Genomic DNA, 6,000 nt, shown 5'->3' on the forward strand with positions numbered 1-6,000 from the left:
ACAGATCACTGTGCACCGTACCGCGTATTACTTTCTGATTAATAACTTAGTCTATCACCAAGTCACGGATGGGGATGGTTTTAATTTAACAAGTAGGATTCACGATAGGTTCTCTATTTTAAGAGATCAGTTAGGGATATGACGCAACATTTGAGACCAGAAATTAGCGTCCCGAATTACATAGCCTGACCCCGCCAGTGCGGCAGCCCTCCCATTAAGGCGGGACCACTGTGGCGAGAGATCTCCCGCTAAAGCGGGAGGTCGGGAACAATATGGGGGGGGGGGGAATGAAATTCTCCCCATTTGTTCCTATTCTTTCAAAAGTTCTCTCCAAATCCTCTCAACTCACTTCGTCCGAACGTCTAACTCAAGGTAAATTCTCGTTTCCCACGCTCTTTTCTTCAATACATGATTAACAACAAAAGCATGCTACTGTCTAATTGTTTAAAACTAATTCCGGTTAGTTATTCAAAAATAAACTAGGTTGCTTGATTTGTTGGAAAAATGAAGCATGGTCACTTCTCTTACATCCCCAACGTTCCTACAACGTCCTGGGCGTAAGGATTTCATAAAAATATGCTTAAACCAATACAAAAATGGGTGGGGAAGTTGAAGGGTCTCTTGGTGTAAAACTTTGATTTAGGCCTCTTTTAGGAGTTATTTTGCTGTAATGCTTACTTATTTATGTTCTAAGATAGTTAAATAACTCTGATCAACTAAAATTCTATCGAAAGTGAGGGCTTTGGAACGAAAAGGCGCCATTGTCGCACCTAGTGTTTGTCCCAGATGAAGGCCTCTCTGGCGGCCTTTATCCCGCTATGGCGGCCTTCATAACCCCACGAAGGCAGGATTATGGCCGCTGTGGTGGGGTACGCTAGGCAGTGGCCTTACCCTTAACACCAAAAAATCTTTTTTCTTAATTCTTTTTTCTTAGCCTTACCCTGACTATACTATCACGTTCTAACTTATGTTCAACTTATTACAGGCTTCTAAATGGTAGGACAAAATGACAAATACTTTCCTTTCATCCGGTTTCTCGATGCAGCAAGTCAGGAAAGGCATCATGACTACCGTAACACGGGGTTCTATTGTGAGAGGGGTTTTGTGCTGCACAAGTTAGGGGAGAAGGAGCCTGTCTTCTATGCTCGTCTAGTAGAGTTCGGGTGGGTCCCGCTGACTGAGGCTCCCCCATGCACGCTCCACTAGGGTGAGGGAATTCTACGCCATCTTGCCTACTGTGCAATGGGATGACTATCACCCCATCATCCGCATCATAGGAATTGACATTCCTCTGAATGCCATTGCTATCAATGAGTCCCTAGAAGTACCGGAGGTCCCGAACCATGAATACGAGGCCAGACTAAAGGAGTTGGCTCTAGAGTGGCTGAGAGACACTTTTGTTGAACCTACACATCGGGATCAGGTTTATTAGGCTACTACTGAGGGTATTACTAGCACGGATTGGTCACCCGATGGTAAGAGGTGGCTACACTTAGTGACTATAAGGATCCGCCCATCGGGAAACTGCACCGACGTGACCTTTCCCCAGGACTTGGTGGTGGCATGCACCATACAGGGTATCGAGCTAAATATGGGGGCACAGATCATCTCAGAATGGAAGATGTTTTATCGGGGCAACAAAAAGGCATTCTTTCTCTTCGGTCTTATCACTGTCCTGTGCAAGTGGGCGGGAGTGCCACTATTTGATATTGACAAGGTGTTTCTTATGGATTCCCCCTTCACCCTCTTTTGGTTAGGACACGTTCTACTTCTAGGAGCAAAAGGAGGAGGACTGGCAGGACTAGCCGTAGTAAGGCATCTGCTAATTTAGATGACGAGGAACGGGTTGAGGAGGATCTAGCAATAGTTTGGAACATATTGTGGAGTGCTTATGCTTACATCACTTCGGCCCCACCCAACACTGCCTTGGAGGTTGAGATGCTCCGCCGCCAGTTGCGTAAGGAGAGGATGAAGAATCTTGAGAGGGATCGCCTGTTAGTCCAGATTTGGAAGATCATGAGGACCATATTAACTTGAATTGCTCCTGGTCAGGAGCTCCCCCATATCGAGAAAAGGGATTTTCAGCATTTCACTTTCATGGATGAGGCAAGTACTGGCCTAGTACCTCCGGAGGATTTGGACTTAGATGTGGACACTACCCAGTCCAAGGGTTCTTGATTGGATTGTTATTTTGCCTTCTTTGGCTTGTAAATTTAGACAATCTAATTTTACATTTCGACTCTCTAACTTTTTTGTAGCACATAGATGCTTGATTTCCTACATTTCCATAGTAAACGGTGAATTTCTAAGTTTTATCTCCATTCTCTAATTTGCTGAACACCGGAGAATTACAGGGATTTGTTTGGATTCCAATTGGGGACGATAATTGAAGTTAGGGAAAACATGGGAGGCTGGGTTGAGGTTCTGCCTCACCCTATCCCGCTCTGGCGGCCTAGCTATGGCGGGAATAATCCCGCCCCAGCGGCTCACACGGGACCAGAACCCAAGCCAATAATTTCTTGATTCTTTTCGCCGTTCTAAAATTTCCCCAAGGTCCCCAACTTACCCAACAATTTTAGGAGGCTTCTGCGAGCTAGGAGAAATCCTTGACTACTCCAAATCGAACACACGATACACCAACTAATTTTATTTTTGATAATTCAGCACCACAACCTATACATCTACAGGATGCACCCCGATATTTACAGCTCGTAATAATTCAAACCAATTGCCAATATATTGGACATATCAAATTATAGTCACTCATATTTAGTACACGCTGTCATATCATCATATTCAAGCAATTACCACTTCATATTTGCAATTAGATTAAACAACACGAATCATGCACTCACAGTTATTTCAGGCAACAAAGAGCACGCATTCACAGTTTCCAAAAACAACGCACAGACAAATTCGATTTATTAGCTAGTTCATTCCATAGATGACCATATCTAGTCATCCATGCCTTTTATAGCCCCTAAGGCCATATACCAATTGGAACCTTCTCAGTTCTAATTTCCTTGCTTGTGTTCCTTCAGTCGTAACCATGATGTTTGGTTCACTTCGTTGAGATACCAATTGGACTCAACTCATATCACAAGTGACATTCGCACAAAAGGAGAGAATAAGTGGAACAACTTCCTAGATTGCTTCCTAGATTCCTAAAGATTAGATGTGGACATCAACACACCAATCTGTAGGAGTCTAGTCCACATTTTGATCTTGTACTGGAGACCGGTAACCTAGGCTCTGATACCAATTTGTCACGACCCAACCCACTGGGCCGTGTGGGCACTTACCCTGACACCTAAGTAGGAGAACCCTCATATCCCAATAATTAAAACATGCGGGAAATTAAAGAAACGGAGATAAGTATAAAAATATGATTTTATAAATACTAACTTTAAAGACTCTTTTAGTTAAAACTTGTAAAGTAAATTAAAAACTCCCAAGGATATAGTCTAAATAGGTAAAAGAGCTATGAAGAGTAAATTTGAACAAGATAAATAAAAGACACACCTCCCACCATGCGGAAGGAATAATAGAAGTTGCTGGATAATTAATTCGTCTTCACCTAATGGAACATCACCAATCCAATATCAAGACTATGTCGAAAGACATAGCAAGAGTAGTATCAGTAGAAAACACATGTACTGGTAAGCATCATCGGTCAACCCAACGCCCACCACATAACATAAGAAACCAACTAGTAAGATTCATGAAATAAACCACTCGCTTCTCCACGTTTACCCTCTCTTGAAATACCTCCAATATACACTAGTATTCTGCCTACTGTCACCCTTTTCAATCAACCTACCTACCAGATACTAGATCATAGCCTAACTAATCTATCACATAGAGAAATCCCCCAATTACAACCACTAACATTGCAACTAACCATTCACATCATACCCTTACTTCCTCGTCACATTACCCAGTCGGCCATAGTCACATAATACATTACATCACGCTCCCTTAACACTAAAACCCAATCTCTTCTTGTCACCCTTGAGCTACACCCGAGACGCGGACACGAGACCTAGGACCACAAGTGATCCCAGGCTAACCCTGCTGGTATGATCATGAGCATACTAAAGCTTAACTGAATAATAAAAACTGTGCGGAAGCTATCATCATAAATAAAATGAAAAGATGGGGAATACCTATATACTATAACTGAGATATATGGAAACTGATGAGTTTAATACAAAGAACATATTAACTCAGTTCTAAGCTGAATCTAACTATGTCAGAAATATTCCTCTAAACTGACTAGAAATATTGGGACATGCCCCAACTAGATCTAGCAAAACTGAAACTCAAGGACTAAAAGTACAAAAATGATAAACATGTCACTGGTCCTCGAAGAATGAGGACTCACCATTGATGTTGCTAAATTGATGATCGAGAACCGATCTAAGCGTGATTTGGATGCTGAAAACCTAAACCTACATCACAAGAAGATGTAGCGCAGAGTATGCGTCAGTACTTGAAAGGTACTGAGCATGCATGATAGAATAAAGTTGAAATAACATATAACTGAACAAAGCAAATAAGCAATGATATAATTTTAACATGATATAAATACTAAATATTGAGCTAACTGAATGCAATGACCAATGGTGAGACTGGATACTAAATATACTGATATATAGTCAATGCAATAGAATCTTACTGAACTGTGGGTGCTACTAATAACCAATAATAAAACCACATGAGCTAAATGTGGAGTCTGATGTATATGCCCCATCGAGAGGACCCATTATAGCTTGCCAGAGGTTTAGAGGCATGCTGGCATTATCACAGAAATGATGCCCATAGAAAGGACTTACAACCTACGTGTCTAGTAGTTCTGGGACTATTGGGTACGTTGAACCCTAGTCCAACACGGTATTATCTACTCCCAATGGATTAAGTAATTAACACAATATGACTGAATTTCTGTAAGTTACTGGATAGCTCAAACTGAACATGTAAACTGAGTATGCAACAATTAAACTGATATTGATGCATTAATAACTGAGGCATAAATAACTGAATAACTGAAATATCTTACCTAGCATGTGTAATTCAAGAACTAAAGAAATACATAGCTAGGGTTCTGAAATTCATGCATTAAACTAAATAATAACATACTAATTTGATTTGGACCATTTTAACAGCTAAGAACCCAATAATTCTAACATTCAAGAAACCTAGGTCTAGTCATAATAATGGAATCAAGAAACTGACTGAACACTAGGGACCTAATAGGTGAAAGGAACCCACTAGTGAAATCCCACATACCTGGTGATGAATTTCACGGAGAAATCTTCAAATTTTGGGGCTGGAACTAATGGAACCTTGTTGCATTCTTGAACTAGGGTTCTTGACTTCTCTTCTCCTCTTACGCTCTAATTTTTCTAAGTTATGTTTCTAGGCTTAAACTAACTAAAACCTCATAATTTAGGGTCTAAACGACGTAGCTTAAGGGTCCAACGAAATAGGAAAAGACTAAAGACCCCTGACTTACTTGCTGTCGTAGTGACCAACATACGGGACGTACGGGCAGTAGGTCAACCTACGGTCCGTAGATTGGGGTCGTAGGTCAAGTCTGCCTGATAGGGCTTCACTAAAACGAGCATAACATTTTACTCGGAGGTTGGATTTAGCAAAATTGGTGGTGTTGGAAAGAGGATTCAATTATCTATCATATCATAGGTCGTGGGACACATAATTCCTTTTGTACTGGGAGTTATGACCATTTGAAGTTGACCCAATTTGCAATTTCCCCCTAATTGACTGTTTGCCTTCACGAATGATTAGACCTACGGATTGTGGATCGAACGATGGTCCGTGCTGGTCGGTAGTCGTTTGCGTCAGAGGCTGGGTAAAAGGGGCCTCGATCCACGGACACAGACCATAGACCGTGGTCTGGCCTACGGACCGTGTGTCTGTCCGTGGGTCGAGAGTTATTCGATTTTCTGAGCTGGGTTTGGGGAGGGGTTGCATTGGTGA

The sequence above is a fragment of the Solanum stenotomum genome, chromosome 2 (genome assembly GCF_019186545.1).
Source record: "Solanum stenotomum isolate F172 chromosome 2, ASM1918654v1, whole genome shotgun sequence".
Taxonomy (NCBI): Eukaryota; Viridiplantae; Streptophyta; class Magnoliopsida; order Solanales; family Solanaceae; genus Solanum; species Solanum stenotomum.